This window comes from Oryx dammah, unplaced genomic scaffold (genome assembly GCF_014754425.2).
Source record: "Oryx dammah isolate SB20612 unplaced genomic scaffold, SCBI_Odam_1.1 HiC_scaffold_10, whole genome shotgun sequence".
NCBI lineage: Eukaryota > Metazoa > Chordata > Mammalia > Artiodactyla > Bovidae > Oryx > Oryx dammah.
In genome coordinates, this window is record NW_024070194.1 from 27,424,204 (window position 1) to 27,443,172 (window position 18,969).

Genomic DNA, 18,969 nt, shown 5'->3' on the forward strand with positions numbered 1-18,969 from the left:
AAGTTAGCAAGTTGATGGAAAGAAGGCTGGTAAGGAAAGGGTGAACACCTGAAACAGCTGACAGGGATCAGAGAACTGCTCAGACACACCGTTTACGCCCAGATGTCAGAAACAGAATGTAGGTGATTATCAGAACTACAGCAGGAGTGAGCACTGCGGCCACAGTTGTGAAAAACAACTGGGAAGTTTCCAGTGACAAAGAGAAGGTTTCTTCATTGTGACTGAAAATTTATCTAGGAGAAAGAGAAACTTTGGCAGAGGCACAAACAAAAAATGAACACCAGAATGTCAATTGCAACATTACTTTGATAACAGAAGTAATCTATGTGACCACTTGGAGAGTGCATGTTTACTTGTTTTAGTCGTGTCTGACTCTTTGTGACCTCATGGACAATATATAGCCCACCAAGCTCCTCTGTCCATGGAATTCTCCAGGAAAGAATACTGTAGTGGGTAGCCACGTCCTCCTCCGGGGCATCTTCCCAACCCAGGGATCGAACTCGTGTCTCTTTTATCTCCTGGATTAACAGGCGGGTTCTTTACCACTAGCACCACCTGGGAAGCCCAACCAGTTGAAGAGGAGTGGATAAATTAAGTGTGAGGGAGACCAAGAGCAGTGTGGATGCTTTCTATGGGTTAAAAGGAAGGAACACGAAGTGTGAATCCATACGGAGCATCCCCATGATACCAGGAAGAGAGACAGGAGGAACTGGATGCAATCACCACAAAATACACTTGATGGTGTGTAAACACAGGCAATGACACCTCTTGGGAAGAAGAATGAGACTGAGCACAGAGGATAAAGAAATTAAAAAAAAAGACTTCCTTCCCCGGCGGCGATGTTTCATCCAAACTGAGGGTCATCGTCAATCCAGTTCTGCACATCTGAGGATCAAGGTGGAGGTTCAGTATCAATACAGGTTTGTTGCCTCTTTCCTTGCCTCTGCCCATGAAACCCCCCGGGTTTGCAAGCGCTGCCAAGGTCCTAATCATCACCCCACACCTAGGGCTAGATGGTGAATGCTGCTCAGTTGATATTTTTTTCTGCCTCTTTCAACCATCATACTTGAAGTTTCAACTTGACCTGTTATGTTTCCAAAAGAGCAATAGAGAAGAAAGATGGTGGATGAAATCACCGGTAGCTCCCTCAACGGATGCCAGGGCGCTGGCCGCACAGACGCCTAGGCGTCCATCTGAAAAGAGAACTGGGCGCTAACGACTGATTTGATCCTGCTCTGCAGGGGCTGCTTATTGGAAGGATCCATCATACATAGAGATTATTTGTGCTTTAGCTGCAGGCCAAACACTCTGCCCTCAGCATCCAGCAAGAAGCCCGGGCCGCCATCTCTTCTCACTTACCCAGGACATAAATGACAGCGTTATCAGGACAGATGAGCTCTGTTTGCCGGTTTCCATCTGGTTTTTAAATCACTCAAGGAAAGCTCTAAAGACATGTTTTTATGCTGCCTAAAATACACAGAGGAGAAAAAGGGCTTGAGCTTTCACCCATTTGTTATTTCATTATTTGTGTTGCCTCCACAGAAGAAAGATCATGAAGTCATTCCCCAATTTTTCTGACCTCCAAACGCTCACTGTAACCTCTTAAATTTGATGTCTTCTTCCTAAATGTTCTGTCAGAAATTGCCCGATAATTCACTCTTCAGGCAGCTCTGACAGACAACGGGAACATTTCTGCTCCCAGCAGCTCAGGGCAGCTGAGGATGGAACTCATGGAAACAGGCATTGAGTCAGTCTCAAGAAGGACATGTGGGGTCCAGGCTGGACTGCACTGCCCAGTACACGGGGCTCTCTCCTCAGAACCACAGCAGTGACTGTCACGTTCTTTGCTCCTGCCCCACATGCTAAATGGCTCTGTGATCTTTGTTCCAGTTCTTCTGCTTGAGCCAGGAGTTAGATGGCCCCCCTCCCAGGGTAAAGCAATTGGAGATTCATTCCCTTTGGACCGCAACTCCAAGAGGCGAACAGCAGGACAATTAAGGGAGGAGACTGGGCCCTTCCCAGACCACATATTTCTCATTCCCAAAGTCAGGAGACCTCCTCGACCACACGTGTGCAGACAGACTCCTCAGAAGTCAAAGCAGGAGTAATGTCGAGGGATACTTTACCCATAGGCCTTTGTGGTAGAATCCATCTTGGTTAAGAGATACGTGTGCCCACATGGGAGGATCCTGAGATATGGCAAATATGGACTGTGAACCAGACAAATCAAAATGATTGGCCAAAGGAAAACTGGGAGAAATGCCCCATATGAGTGATTTATGACACCCCACATGACCTTTCCACAAGGGTGCAACTCAGCAACTCAGGGACTCTCCTTCTGAGTCTATCCGAGTGTCCATCCACACATATGGTACTCTTTTCTCCTCTTAATAGATACTTCATTTGCTTCACTACCTTCCATGTTTATGGAAATTCTTTTCTGCAAAACTGAGGGCCAGGGCCCTCATCACTGACCGCTAGGATCCTAGTGGCTAGGATCTGGTACTCTCACCACCAAGATCCAGCTTCAATCTGGGTCAGGGAGCCTAAGATACTATAGGCAGAGGCCACCTGAGGTCACCCTAAGCCTCCTACCCCTCCTGTTGATGGCCTAGCTCCTTTCCTGGCCACCCTAGTCATGGCTGCTGAGCTTGTTGACAGAGATTCCTGAGTTTCTACTCTGTGTGGGGCAAGATCATGGGGGCGAGGCTCCCACTCTGAACAAAGGAGTCTTCCAGGGCTCTACTCTCTCAGAGTTTCTCTTTGATGGAGTTGAGAGACAAAGAAGGACTAAATGAATGAAAGATCAAGATCTTCATCATAAGCCATAAATGCTATGAAGGGAATAAATAAAGCTTTGGGACTTTAGAAATAAGGAGAAAAGAAATAAGAAATAAGTGAAGACATTTTAGACCAGTGGTCAGGCAGGAAATATTCAAACTGGAGCCTCAAAGGTGAAAAGAAGCCAGAGTTGCAAAAACATGGGAGGAAGTAGATTCAGGTAGAAGGCATAGCAAGTGGAACTGGCAAGGTGGAACCAGCATGATACATTCAAGAAACAAGAAGGTCAAACTGGCCAGGGGGTCCCAAGTCCAGCAGCCCATTTCCAGCCCCCTTGTGAATCCTCTGAAGCTCCCCAGTCTGGGATTATGACCCTGTGTGAGTGCACCCGTGGCCTGGTTTGCTGAGAATAATAAAAATCCCCAACATGTATGGGGCAGTTCCCCAGGGCCAGACACCACACCTTGAACACCATTTTCTAATTTCATTCTCACTGCCACCTTCTAATCCAAAAGAGCCAAAGCCAGGGAATGTAAGCCATTGGCCCACAGCATTGCACAGCTAGAAGGGCTGGAGTCTGGACAGAACCCAGGTTTACCTCCTGGGCTGGGTGCTCAGCAGCACTCCATGTGAGGAAGGGGCCAGGCAGTCAAGAGGGAGCTGGGGAACCCCCAGGGCCAGCAAGAGGGGGTGGTGAGGAAGAACTGATCAATTTGCTGCTCAGCCAGTGCATCTAGCTTCCTTGACCTCCACTCCTGGTTCAAAGAGTTCATGTCCCTTGTGAGGTCTACTCTGACAAATGCTGGGTCCCTGGGCCCTTTGGGTGAACAGGGGGCATGTCCTTGGGGACAAGCCTGGGATCTTTCACTGGGATGGCAGCCATGCAAGTGCAGAAGGCGTCCCACTGAAGACTGAAGCCCTAGACCAGGCCTTGTCGGTTTCATTTTCTATAAAGGGCCGGATATACCTTAGATTTTGCAGCCACTTGGTGTCTCCTCTCCATTACATCTACTACTACTGTGGCCAAGAATTCCTTAGAAGAAATGGAGTAGCCATTATAGTCAACAAGAGAGTCCAAAATGCAGTACTTGGATGCAACCACAAAAATGACAGAATTATCTCTGTTCATTTCCAAGGCAAACCATTCGATATCACAGTAATCCAAGTCTATTCCCCCACCAGTAGTGCTGAAGAAGCTGAAGTTGACTGGTGTTCATTGGAAGGACTGATGTTGAAGCTGAAACTCCAATACTTTGGCCACCTGATGTGAAGAGCTGACTCATTTGAAAAGATCCTAATGCTGGGAAAGATTGAGGGCAGGAGGAGAAGGGGATGACAGAGGATGAGATGGTTGGATGGCGTCACCAACTCAATGGACATGAGTTTGGGTAAACTCCAGGAGTTGGTGATGGGCAGGGAGGCCTGGCATGCTGAGGTTCATGGGGTAGCAAAGAGTCAGACACAATTGAGCGACTAAACTGAACTGACTGACAAGACCTTCTAGAACTAACACCCAAAAAAGATGTCCTTTTCATTATAGGGGACTAGAATGAAAAAGTAGGAAGTCAAGAAATACCTGAGGCGAATTTGGCCTTGGAGTACAGAAAGAAGCAGGGCAAAGGCTAAAAGAGATTTGCCAAGAGAACACACTGGTCATAGCAAACAATCTCTGCCAACAATACAAGAGAAGACTCTACACATGGACATCACCAGATGGTCAATACCAAAATCAGATTGATTATATTATTTGCAGCCAAAGATGGAGAAGCTCTATATAGTCAGCAAAAACAAGACCAGGAGCTGACTATGGCTCAGATCATGAACTCCTTATTGTCAAATTCAGACTTAAATTGAAGTAAGTAGGGAAAACCACTAGACCATTCAGGTATGACGTAAATCAAATCCCTTACAATTATACAGTGGAAGTGAGAAATAGATTCAAGGGATTAGATCTGATAGACAGACTGCCTGAAGAATGATGGACAGAGGTTCGTGACATTGTACAGGAGGCAGTGACCAAGACCATCCCCAAGAAAAAGAAATGCAAAAAGGCAAAATGGTTGTCTGAGGAGGCCTTGCAAATAGCTGTAAAAAGAAGAGAAGAGAAAGGCAAAGGAGAAAAGAAAAGATATACCCATTTGAATGCACAGTTCCAAAGAAGAGCAAGGAGAGGTAAGAAAGCCTCCCTCAGTGATCAGTGCAAAGAAACAGAGGAAAACAATAGAATGGGAAAGACTAGAGATCTCTTCAAGAAAATTAAAGATACCAAGGGAACATTTAATGCAAAGATGGGAACAATAAAGGACAGAAATGGTATGGACCTAACAGAAGCAGAAGATATTAAACAGGGGTGGCAAGAATACACAGAAGAACTAAACAAAAAAAGATCTTCACGACCCATATAATCATGATGGTACGTTCACTCACCTAGAGCCTGACATCTTGGAATGTGAAGTCAAGTGGGCCTTAGAAAGCATCATTACGAACAAAGCTAGTGGAGGTCATGGAATTCCAGTTGAGCTATTTCAAATCTTAAAAGATGATGCAGTGAAAATGCTGCACTCAATATGCCAGCAAATTTGGAAAACTCAGAAGTGGCCACAGGACTAGAAAAGATCAGTTTTCATTCAATCCCAAAGAAAGGCAATGCCAAAGAATGCTCAAACTACTGCACAATTGCTCTCATCTCACCTCACCTGCTAGCAAAGTAATGCTCAAAATTCTCCAAGCCAGGCTTCAACAGTACTTGAACTGTGAACTTCCAGATGTTCAAGCTGGATTTAGAAAAGGCAGAGGAACCAGAGATCAAATTGCCAACATCTGCTGGCTCATCAAAAAAGCAAGAGAGTTCCAGAAAAACATTTACTCCTGCTTTATTGACTATGCCAAAGCCTTTGACTGTGTGGATCACAACAAAATGTGGAAAATTCTTCAAGAGTTGGGTATACCAGACCACCTGACCTTCCTCCTGAGAAATGTGTATGCAGGTCAAGAAGCAACAGTTAGAACTGGACGTGGAACAACTGACTGGTTCCAAATCACGAAAGGAGTATGTTAAGGCTGTATATTGTCACCCTGCTTATTTAACTTATATGCAGAATACATTATGAGAAACTCTGGGCTGGAGGAAGCACAGGCTGGAGTCAAGACTTCTCAGAGAAATATTAATAACCTCAGATATGCAGACGACACCACCCTTATGGCAGAAAGCAAAGAAGAACTAAAGAGCCTCTTGATGAAAGTGAAAGAGGAGAGTGAAAAAGTTTGCTTAAATCTCAACATTCAGAAAACTAAGATCATGGCATCTGATCCCATCACCTCATGGGGAATAGATGGGGAAGCAGTGGAAACAGTGACAGACTTTATTTTGGGGGTCTCCAAAATCACTGCAGATGGTGACTTCAGCCATGAAATTAAAAGACACTTGCTCCTTGGAAGATAAGTTGTGACCAACCTAGACAACATATTAAAAAGCAGATATTACTTTGTCAATGAAATCCGTCCAGCCAAGGCTATGCTTTTTCCAGTAGTCATGTAGGGATGTGAGAGTTGGACTATAAAAAAAGCTGAGTGCCAAAGAATTGATGCTTTTGAACTGTAGAGTTGGAGAAGACTCTTGAGAGTGCCTTAGTCTGCAAGGAAATCCAACCAGTCCATCCTAAAGGAAATCAGTCCTGAATATTCTTTGGAAGGACTGATGCTGGTGTTGAAACTCCAATACTTTGGCCACCTGATGTGAAGAACTGACTCATTTGAAAAGACCCTGATGCCGAGAAAGATTGAAGGTGGGTGGAGAAAGGGATGACAGAGTATACTATTGGATAGCATCACCGACTCACTGGACATGAGTTTGAGTAAACTCCGGGAGTTGGTGATGGACAGGGAGGCCTGATGTGCTGCATTCCATGGTGTCACAAAGAGTAGAACACAACTGAGCGACTGAACTGAACTGGTGTCTCCTCTCAGCTGTGGGTTTGGGAAAGCAGCCAGATACCTGTAAATGATGGTGTGATGGGGCACCCATAACATTTGACTTGTACCCAAGGCTATGGGTGGATTTAGCACCCCAGGCCACAACCATCCAACCCTGGACCCACAAAAGGCTCCCCCTGATGCCAAAGGATCCTGGCCTCCTTAGGACCTCATGGAAGGTCTGCTTCCAAACACCTGCACTGTAAGATTCACTTTCCTGGGGTTAGCTAATAGACAGCTAATGCATTTGTGTGCTAATATGCTTCACTTGTGTCCAGCTCTTTGCCACCCTATGGACTATAGCCTTCTGGGCTCCTCTGTCCATGATAGTCTCCAAGCAAGAATACTGGAGTGGATTCCTAGGGTTAACACACTGAAATTCACTCTAAAATATCATCTACCCCAATAACAATTTTTTCTTCCTTTGATGCCTCTTTTACTGTTCTGCAGTTTTTTAAATTTTCTATCACACATGCATTTTTACTAATGTCATCCCTTGAGATCTATTTGTTTGCTAGAAAGTGGTTTCCATTCTGAATGGCCCCCTTATTAGAAAACCATCAATTACTGGAAGGTTTGAAACAAAAAGAAAGAACATTTGAAACCCTTCTTCCTGCCTCAGCTGATCCATTGGCATGCCCTCTACTCTGAAACTCACCATGTGTTTTCCTGTGTGACTATGTGCAGCAAATTATTACAATTAGTACCAAAAAGTAAAAAGCATGGCTTCAACTTTAATTAAATTTGAATTAAATGAGTTTGGTTTTTGCTGAGCAGTTCATTTCTGCCGAGGGTCAGGGGGTTTCTGACCCACCAATCTAACAAGCAGCTGAAGAGTCCATGGGGAAGATCTTCTAATGACATGGGACCATTTCCACCAGCCGTAAACATGTCTCCTGGATCAAGAAGGAACTGCTAGTCCCCGGGGAGCTCCCAGGGCGCCTCAGGTAGAAAATGTGCTTCTATAAGCGAAAATCCAACAAACTTCAGAGAATCTATCATTTTCCTCATCCTCCAACTCAACTCCCAGAAGAAGCTATGCAATTTACACCCACTGAAATGCTGGGGCACAGACGGACCAGGGAGAAAATGAGAAGCTGGGTGCAGGGGTTGGGGAGGCTTGCAGGAAATCACTCATTCCTACCTGCATGGATGCGGTCTACATGTGGCCTCTGAGCTGGGGACTTCAGGGTTCACTCTCTCTTCAGCCCCTCCCCACTCATCTCTGCAGAACCAGGGCAGGTACAGCATGAACCGTGTTCCAGTATCCATACATGAAAGACCCACATCTTATTGTTTGGGGTTATTTTAAGTCTTTTGCAAAGCGAAAAAATGATTACCGCCCCCTCCCCACAAAGATAATCCACATCCTAATCTCTGGAACCTGGGAACATCAAGATGTTTTGAGTGAGCTAATGATGCTGAGAGAAGGATGTCTTCCTGGACCATGTGGACAGGCCTGAGAGCAACACGTGGGTGGTCCTGAGAGCACACAGAGGAGAGGACAAGGTGAGGAGAGAGGCAGGGACCAGAGCGATGCCCCCTCCAAACCAGGAGCACTGGGCAGCCCCTGGAAGCTGGCAGAGGCAGGAAGGAGCCTCCACTGGGGTCTTCAGAGGGAGCTGGGTCCACAGACACCCTGATATTGGACGTCTGGGCCCCAGAGATGAGGGAGAATACAGTTTTGTTCTTTTAAGTCCCCAGTTTGTGATCATCCATTACAAGCCCCCAGAAATGAATGCACCCCTTCTCCAAAAAATGATTAAAAAGTCACTATCATTCAATCAGTAAATGCGCTGATACCCTCTTCTTAACGAGCCATCGCTCCTTGCTGAGCTCTGGCCCATGTACTGTCACATGTGATGGCATTCACCCCCCCACATGGTAACCACTTCCAGCACCTCCTGTTTCACAGTCAAGGAAACAGAAGCTCAGAAAGGTTGGGTCACTTGCTCAAGGTCACCCAGCAAGAGTCAGAGCCCAGAGCTGGATTGGCCTCTCTCCAAAGCCCCACTGTTAGCCACATCTCTGGGGCTCTGGGCCCATGCTGGGCTCTAGTGTGGGTCCCCAGCAGGGGTCAGAAGACTGTACCCTGCCTGGAGCCACATCCAAGTCATTCTAGAACCGTGTTCCTTTATCGCAGTGTGCACCCTACTTGGTTCAGAGAGAAATGTGGAGCAGAACAAGAACACTCTAGAAAGGCCTGCTGTGGACATGGAGGAAGAGGATGGAGATGGTCTATGACAATCTACTTCCCTTCCTCCTCTTAGCAAATGTCTTATCAAATGTATTCTGTCTCTTGGGTGCTTTCTCTCTCTAGGAGTCTCATTATAGAAAAAGACTCAGAAGCTGCTCATGGTGGGTGTCTGGGGATTCTGTCAGGGTAGAAATTGCAGGGGGTTCCAGAGCCACTGGCTCACGGTCCCTTCTTGTGAGCTGGGGTCCCCTCAGGGCATGGTGGGGACAGGAAGCTGGGCACAGAGGGGAAGCGTGGACTCTGGGTGAGGCAGGCAGGGTCCTTCCTGACTCCACTCCCTACCTGCCCATGTAAACTGCGTAACGTCTGACAGCCTTCACAAAATGGAAAGAAGAACAACCTAATAATGTCATATATAACAAATTATAGTGTGTATTTCAGGAGAAAACATGTGAAAATACAACTGACCCTTGAACACAGTTTGAACTGTGTAAGTCTGCATATGTGTGGACTTTTTTCACTAAATGTTAATTTCATTGAAGTGGTGCTACAGTCCTACACAGTCTGTGACTGAGTGAATACAGGGATGTGAAGCTATGGATACAGAGGATTGACTGTAAAGTTATACATTTTCAACCGTTTGGAGTTTTGGCATCCTAGCCCCTGCATTGTTCAGGGGTGAGCTCGTCTCCACACAATTTCAGGCACAGTGGGTAGTTAAGAAGCATCAGTTTATTTTGTATTTTGAGCTTCCAGAGAATCAAAGTATTTTACGTTTTTTATTGAATTTTTTCCATCATTTTTATTTATTTATTGTTATTTTTTTTACTTTACAATATTGTATTGGTTTTGCCATACATCAACATGAATCTGCCACGGGTGTACACGTGTTCCCAATCCTAAAACCCCCTCCCACCTCCCTCCCCATATCATCCCTCTGGGTCATCCCAGTGCACCGACCCCAAGCATCCTGTATCCAGCATCGAGCCTAGACTGGCGATTCGTTTCTTATATGATATTATACATGTTTCAATGCCATTCTCCCAAATCATCCCACCCTCTCCCTCTCCCACAGAGTCCTAAAGACTGTTCTATACATCTGTGTCTCTTTTGCTGTCTCGCATACAGGGTTATCATTACCATCTTTCTAAATTCCATATATATGTGTTAGTATACTGTATTGGTGTTTTTCTTTCTGGCTTACTTCACTTTGTATAATCAGCTCCAGTTTCATCCACCTCATTAAAACTGATTCAAATATATTCTTTTTAATGACTGAGTAATACTCCATTGTGTATATTTATTGAATTTTAAAGGACCTGTATTCATTTAGAAAGTAATTGTCTGATTCCTGAAATAGTGTGTGGTGATGGGAGAGTATGATAGAAACCAAGACCCAATAATCCACAGATCATTGATTCTCATCCAGTTGTCAAGGCAACATAGGGTACCACAACCCTCTCTAAGGGTGCACTAACAAACTTTGGTGGATACATAAAATCATCCAGATGCATTTTTAAAGAGCAGTTTCCATCAGGGCAGCATTGAGCTGAGAGCCAGGCTATATCTGCATCAGTTCAGTTCAGTTCAGTTCAGTTCAGTTCAGTTCAGTTCAGTCGCTCAGTCGTATCCGACTCTTTGCAACCCCATGAACTGCAGCAAGCCAGGCCTCCCTGTCCATCACCAACTCCTGGAGTTCACTCAAACTCACATCCATTCAGTCGGTGATGCCATCCAACCATCTCATACTCTGTCATCCTCTTTTCTTCCTGCCCCCAATCCCTCCCAGCACCAGTCTTTTCCAATGAGTCAACTCTTCACATGAGGTGGCCAAACTATTGGAGTTTCAGCTTCAACATCAGTCCTTCCAATGAACACCCAGGGCTGATCTCCTTTAGAATGGACTGGTTGGATCTCCTTGCAGTCCAAGGGACTCTCAAGAGTCTTCTCAATCACCACAGTTCAAAAGCATCAATTCTTCAGTGCTCGGCTTTCTTCACAGTCCAACTCTCGCATCCATACATGACCACAGGAAAAACCATAGCCTTGACTAAATGGACCTTTGTTGGCAAAGTAATATCTCTGCTTTTGAATATGCTATCTAGGTTGGTCATAACTTTTTTTCCAAGGAGTAAGCATCTTTTAATTTTATGGCTGCAGTTACCATCTGCAGTGATTTTGAAGCTCAAAAAGATAAAGTCTGACACTGTTTCCACTGTTTCCCCATCTATTTCCCATGAAGTGATGGGACCAGATGCCATGATCTTCGTTTTCTGAATGTTCAGCTTTAAGCCAACTTTTTCAATCTCCTCTTTCACTTTCATCAAGAGGCTTTTCAGTTCCTCTTCACTTTCTGCCATAAAGGTGGTGTCATCTGCATATCTGAGGTTGTTGATATTTCTCCTGGAAATCTTGATTCCAGCTTGTGCTTCTTCCAGCCCAGCGTTTCTCATGATGTACTCTGCATATAAGTTCAATAAGCTGGGTGACAATATACAGCCTTGACGTACTCCTTTTCCTATTTGGAACCAGTCTGTTGTTCCATGTCCAGTTCTAACTGTTTCTTCCTGACCTGCATACAGGTTTCTCAAGAGGCAGGTCAGGTGGTCTGGGATTTCCATATCTTTCAGAATTTTTGACAGTTTATTGTGATCCACACAGTCAAAGGCTTTGGCATAGTCAATAAAGCAGAAATAGATGTTTTTCTGGAACTCTCTTGCTGTTTCGATGACCCAGTGGATGTTGGCAATTTGATCTCTGGTTCCTCTGCCTTTTCTAAATCCAGCTTGAACATCTGGAAGTTCATGGTTCACGTATTGTTGAAGCCTGGCTTGGAGAATTTTGAGCATTACTTTGCTAGCAGGTGAGATGAGTGCAATTGTGCGGTAGTTTGAGCATTCTTTGGCATTGCCTTTCTTTGGGATTGGAATGAAAACTGACCTTTTCCAGTCCTGTGGCCACTTCTGAGTTTTCCAAATTTGCTGGCATATTGAGCACAGCACTTTCACAGCATCATCTTTCAGCATTTGAAATAGCTTAACTGGAATTCCATGACCTCCACTAGCTTTGTTCGTAATGATGCTTTCTAAGGCCCACTTGACTTCACATTCCAGGATGTCTGGCTCTAGGTGAGTGATCATATCATCGTGATTATCTTGATCATGAAGATCTTTTTTGTACAGTTCTTCTGTGTATTTTTGCCACCTCTTCTTAATATCTTCTGCTTCTGTTAGGTTCACACCATTTTTGTCCTTTATCGAGCCCATCTTTGCATGAAATGTTCCCTTAGTATCTCTAATTTTCTTGAAGAGATCTCTAGTCTTTCCCATTCTGTTCTTTTCCTCTATTTCTTTGCATTGATCACTGAGGAAGGCTTTTTTATGTCTTCTTGCTTATTCTCTGGAACTCTGCATTCAGATGCTTATATCTTTCCTTTTCTCCTTTACTTTTTGTTTCTCTTCTTTTCACAGCTATTTGTAAGGCCTCCCCAGACTACCATTTTGATTTTTTGCATTTCTTTACCATAGGAATGGTCTTGATCCCTGTCTCCTGTACAATGTCACAAACCTCATTCCATAGTTCATCAGGCACTCTATCTATCAGATCTAGTCCCTTAAATCTATTTCTCACTTCCACTGTATAATCATAAGGGATTTGATCTAGGTCATACCTGAATGGTCTAGTGGTTTTCCCTACTTTCTTCAATTTAAGTCTGAATTTGTCAATAAGGAGTTCATGGTCTGAGCCACAGTCAGCTCCCGGTCTTGTTTTTGTTGACTGTATAGAGCTTCTCCATCTTTTGCTGCAGAGAATATAATCAATCTGATTTCGGTGTTGACCATCTGGTGATGTCCATGTGTAGAGTCTTCTCTTGTGTTGTTGGAAGAGGATGTTTGCTATGGCCAGTGCATTCTCTTGGCAAAATTCTATTAGCCTTTCTTTGCCCTGCTTCATTCCGTATTCCAAGGCCAAATTTGACTGTTACTCCAGGTGTTTCTTGACTTCCTACTTTTGCATTCCAGTCACCTATAATGAAAAGGACATCTTTTTGGGGTGTTAGTTCTAAAAGATCTTGTAGGTCTTCATAGAACCATTCAACTTCAGCTTCTTCAGCATTACTGGTTGGGGCATAGACTTGGATTACTGTGATGTTGAATGGTTTGCCTGGGAAACGAACAGAGATCATTCTGCAGAATGATGCTAAAATTGCTGTAAGAGTAATGGCAAGAGAATTGTTATGTGGGTACCACAGAAAGATTAGAGTTGGAAAACTCTGCCTGGTAAATATATAAATACACACAGTCAGGAAAGGTCCTAATTCTATTAAAACAGTGACAAAACTTGAAGGGCAGTCAATTTACTGCTCAGTGCTGTTACAGACAAGGTGAGGCACTGTGATGTCATGGCAGAGATCCCATTTAATGCTTGCTGACTTCTTTAGTGATGCTTTGAGATTTCAACTTATCCAACGAAAGATACCAAAGCTTTTTGGCCCTCAAAAATTGTTCCTGAGAAGAAACCCTTTGTAAATCTCTAGACTGGATTGTGAGTGTCATCTGAGCTGAGGGATGTTTCCTCCAGTGATGTGTTGGCAAGAGCCATGAAAATACTGAGACCTGCTCTCTGAGATGGGCCTGGGCGCAGCTGATCTGCCTGGAAATACTGCATGTGCTCCTGGAACTAAACTCTCACCTGCTCACTCGAAAATAAGGACAGATAACTCCTGGCATGGGACAGGGACCAAAGATGGAGGTCATAAACAGAGGCAAGATGACCGTGCTCAGGGAGCCCCTCCAAACAGTCCCGTTAGAAGGAGTTTGGTGTGTGGGATCAGAGCATACTTCCCATAGCAAACAAGTATAAATTCCTTAAGAGTTTTGTGTCAGATCAATCTATGTTTCCTGGATTAAATCTCATGGCCTTGAAGAGATCCCTTCCTCTACTCAGAGTGACTGACTAGGATTAGCAATGAAGGACAAACAATTTACATACCTTAAAAAGGAAGGTGGCAATATTTCAAACTGCTAGAGGAGTGTTCCAAGCAAGAAGAGTAGCAGTGAGCTCTAAGAGCATGCTAATGCCATTTGCTCCAGTGACACAGGGATGGTGAGAGGGGATGATAATGGTGGTGACCATGATGATATGATATAATGATGATGTAATGATGGTGATCACAACCATGATGAGAATGATGGTTTGATGATGATGGTGGTCATGGTGATGGTGGTCATCTTGATGATATGATATAATGATGATGTAATGATGGTGATCCCGACCATGATGAGAATGATGGTTTGATGACGGTGGTGGTGAGGGTGATGGTGGTGATGATATTGACGATGTGATGTGATGATGATGATAATGGTGATGGTGATGACAGTGGCATGAAGCTAAAGTCCATGGGAGACTGCCTCTAGAGCAGGGGTCGGCAAACTATGGCCCACGGGCCAGATTTGGCCCACCCCCTGTTTTTGTAGATCAAGTTTTATTAACATACAGTCATGCTCATTTGCTTACATACTGTCTTTCGCTACCTTCACCCTAAATAACAACGAAGTTGAGTAGTTACAATAGAGACTATATGGCTCACAAAGCCTAAAAGATTAACCATTTGACCCTTTACAGAAAAGTATGACAATTCCTGCTGTAGAAAGAAGGGGAGTTAGACTTCATGTGTTCACTGGCCCAGTTTTCTTCAATCACTTGTGAGCATAAAAACCACTTTGGAGCTTTTTATGTAGACTTGTGGGCAGGTGGTTTGTGGACAATTCATTGATAAACACTTCACAGGGTCCATATACAGGTCTTTCAAAACCAGACATGTGGTTTTAAGAGAGCTTAAGTGCCTCTAATCCTCTAGTCTATTAAGTGAGGATTATATATTTTATCTAGAGGTGTTGCGAACCTAAATTGATGAGAAGTAGAAGAGTTCAACATTACATAAAGTTGAGTGGAATTAAGCCAGTTCAGTCCTCCTGGAACAAATAAACATCTTCAAGCTTCTCACACAGGCCAGGATATAGTCCTTTAAGTTTGTCAGTCATTAAGTGGACCCACTGGAGAAAATTTTACATTGCCTTTAAATGATCTATTACTGTGATTTTGAGGGGAGCTTAAGTACTTACTATTGTCTCAGGGCAGTTAATGCCCCAGTTTTGAAATGCATTCTCTCCAAGAATCACCATTTTCAGTTTGTGATTTTTTTCCCTGGGATTTTTCTAAGAAGATAAAGCTAAATTAAATTCATCTTCATACCGTCCAACATGAGTTATGGCCTCAGTCTCATTTAGCAACGTTCCCAATTTATCACCATTAAAAATGGTCTAAGAGGGCTTAATTTAGATAACATATTCCTTTGCTTCAGAATCCACTCCCCCGTGACTCAAATTTCTCCTTCTGGTGCCACAAAAAGACATAGGTTCTCCCTGAAACAGACATTACTGATCTCCGAATGATGTTCCTGAAGTGTAAGCTGATTTTCACGAAATGAGACAGATGTGTGGAGCTACCACCAGCCACCTGCAATGGCTTCGGATCCACGTTTTAAATGAGAAAGGAAAGGCATTCGGCAGAAATCCCTAGTTATTCTTTGGGAAAGAGGAATCTTGGCCGAGGAGGCCACACCAATTCCACATGTTCAGGCTCCTGAAACCCATAGGTAAGGGGGAGATATCATTCTTGGATTAGTTGGCTATAAATGCAGAGATAATGAGACATGCCTGAGACCAGAGAAGGCTGGTTTTGATACTTGTATCAGAACTGACAGGTGGTGAAAACCTGCAAACACACTTGGGGAAAATATCTCTCGATTAGATAAAGAGCTTTATGGAAAACAAGTTCAATGTTTGAGGAGGGCGGCACAGTGTAGCCTGCAAGAAACAGGATTCCCACATCTTTCACTTGCTCTATTTCCTGATATAATCCCCATCCAAGGGTCTTGTGGACCCCACCCTTGCTAATGCCATTTGGAGATTTATTTTCATTTAAGAGACTTGTCATTTCTGTGTATAAAACTAATGTGTCTTAACGGCAGTGTGTGCATTTATTCAGAAGTGACAAAAAGTTACAAAAAAGAAAATCAACATTAGATCCCCAAACTCTGAAACACAGACGTAACCATGTGAACATTTCACTTTTTATACCCGTTTTGGCTGTGTCCAACACATGAAGAAATACGGGGTGTACACGAATTACAAAAGTAAATCTTATGCTTCTTAGCAACTAGCTTTTATCTGAAAAATACTTTGTGAAAACCCCACAGGTGTAGATATTCACAATCATTTTTGAATATGGAAGTGCTGTCCTATTGCATGAACAAATCCCAGCTTATATAATCACTTGCTTATTGGAGACACTTAGCGTGTTCCTGAGTTTTTGTTTTTATTTGTAAAGCACTGACAGCCCCCCTGATGTCCATCACCTAGACCCTCTGTCCAGTCCTTTTCTTATAAACACACCCTCCCCTCCCAGTCCCACTGTGGCAGATGAAGGGTTAAGGTCACACATTTAACAGGTAAAACTGGGAGCCATGCATGCAGCTCTTTCCTTGGTTTCCAAACACCTGTCAAGGTGTGTCTCCCATGCTCTCCAGGAAGGAGAGGAGAGTGTCCGGTGTCAGACAGGAGCCCAAGGCAGCCGGGCACCCAGGACTCTCCTCCAAAGATCACCAACCTCCTTCCCTCCGACACACTCACTGTTCTCCCAGGCAAGGCCGCTGCCGATGCCCAGCATGATGATGTTCATTCCCTTTGATTGTCCGCTTTAGGGACTAAAGGGAAAATGATGGTTGGTGATTTAGACTTTCAACCCTGGTGCGAGCTCACATTTAGTGAAAACCCAGCGGTCTCTGAGCAATGCTCTTTGACCCATTTTCAGAAAGCAAACTGAGAACTTTAAAATTAAGTCTTTAAAAAGTGATTCAAATACAATCACAGACGCTGGGTAATGGGAACACAGGGATCATTGAGCTATGCCTTCTACTTTTTATACATTTGAAATTTTCCATAGTAAAAAGTTGACCAGAAAGAAACCCAGATGAACTTAGCTGTGAGGATTCAATGTCCTCATGGATTTAAGAGCAAGTCTACTTAAATGAATTTAAGTAACAATTCTACTTCCCTTATGGCTCAGAGTGTAAAGAATTTGCCTGCAGTGCGGGAGACCCAGATTCAATCCCTAGGTCAGGAAGACTCCCTGGAGAAGGAAATGGCAGCCCACTCCAATATTTTTGCCTGGAGAATACCATGGACAGAACCATGGGGTCGCAAAGAGTCAGACACAACTGAGTGACTAACACTTCTTCTACTTAAAAAAAAAAACCCTACACACAGTGAATTTCCAGTTGCTTCATAAAGCACACATGCCTTAATTTCTGTTCTCTGTTCCATTACAAAGTTTGCTTTGAAAGATTTTCCTTTTCCTGCTGGAGAACATCACTCCATAGAGAAAAGCCCATTCAGCCATCAGTCCAGGGAATGGGGGATTTTCCAGGCAGTCATATTTCTCGGAGAGGAGGAGAGAAAATACATCTCACTTCTGTATCTCAGACAAAACCAGGGAGAGCCACATGGAGAGAGAGGAGGAAGGACCAGGAATGCAGGTGTCCCCTTCTCAGAATACCCTGGCCAACTCAGCCCACGTGACTCTCTCCTCTTGCAAATGGCACTCGAGTCGAGGTCATTAAAATGCTCCTGATTTATGACAAGTTCATGGCAACTTTACTGGGGATCTCACAAAAGTTATTGTTGTGATGGTTTGAGCAGAGCTAGGACAGGGCAACTGCACGGCCAGGCCCCCCACAAGCTGTCACCTCTACCCCCACGCTCCACTTCCTGGAAGATGGATTACAGTGGCGCTGCTGTGGTTTCCCAGCATGACAGGAGCGAGGCTTGGCCAAGGTGGCCGCCTTCCAGAACCACCTCATGAGTTAACAGCAAACATCAGGCAAGTCTCATCTTGATTTAGCTGGAAATCAGGAAGGCAGGAGCCGAAGGCGTGGCTGACAGCTTCCAAGCACCTCTCCCTCCCCCATGCTTATCACAGCCCCAACGCAGTCAGCCCCTGACTTTCCTGGGGTTCACTCACCCCAAAGAGGATCCCTTCCCAGATTTCATGCTGGGTAAATATCAGTGAGCCCCAGTTTTCCAAAGTGGTCTACCACACACCTGTGCTATTGGAGAGAAGGTGGGAGGGACGTGTGCAGGACAGGAGAGCAGCCCATCACCGTCCATGTGTGATGAGGCATTTTCATCCAAAAGAAAGATGGATTGTCAACAAGGCAACAGGATCTGACGTGCAATTATGTCTGTGCACCTGCAGCTCGCCCCATATGCAAAATCCACAGGTACAAACCTTGGGTCCAAAGACAGCCCTTTAAATCACCCGGCTCCAGATACGCCAGTGGTTCCTGTCAGAGCAGGAAGGCTGCTTTCAGGGAAGAGAAACTGTGGGAGAAGCTCATTCAGGACTTCTTTCTCACACTTGGTTGTGCTTCCTTCATCCAGGGAGAACTTTCACCCTGGAGAAATTACAAGTCTTTCTCTGGATCATTTCTGCAGCTGGTGTCCTATTCTCCTGCCCGACACACATGAGGAGAGGAACGTTTGTTTTGTGCGTGTGTTTTTGAACAGCTAACACCATGCTGGTTCATCCGTCTTCTCTGGGCATCTCACTTGGACACTGGCCATCCCCTTGTTTCGGCATCCTTCTTCATTTCCTTTCAGGTACATCACCAAACCACACCTTTAAAACTATAGACACCCCCACCAGAAGCTTCTGTCCCTCCAGCAACTTCACTGTCATCATCTTTGCTGTCTTCCAGGGACGAGCCTACACACAACCTCACCCTGAAGGCTATGCCCTCTCTGCCCCACACACACTCTCTTCTCTCTCCCCTCTCTGAACCCCTATTGTATTTTGTCCCTCTTTGTCACTTTGATAATTCTTACCATGTATTAAGGAGAACTGTGCACCTTTCTCAGCCACGTTAATACCAGTGAAATTAGTGACTTGAACCCTCA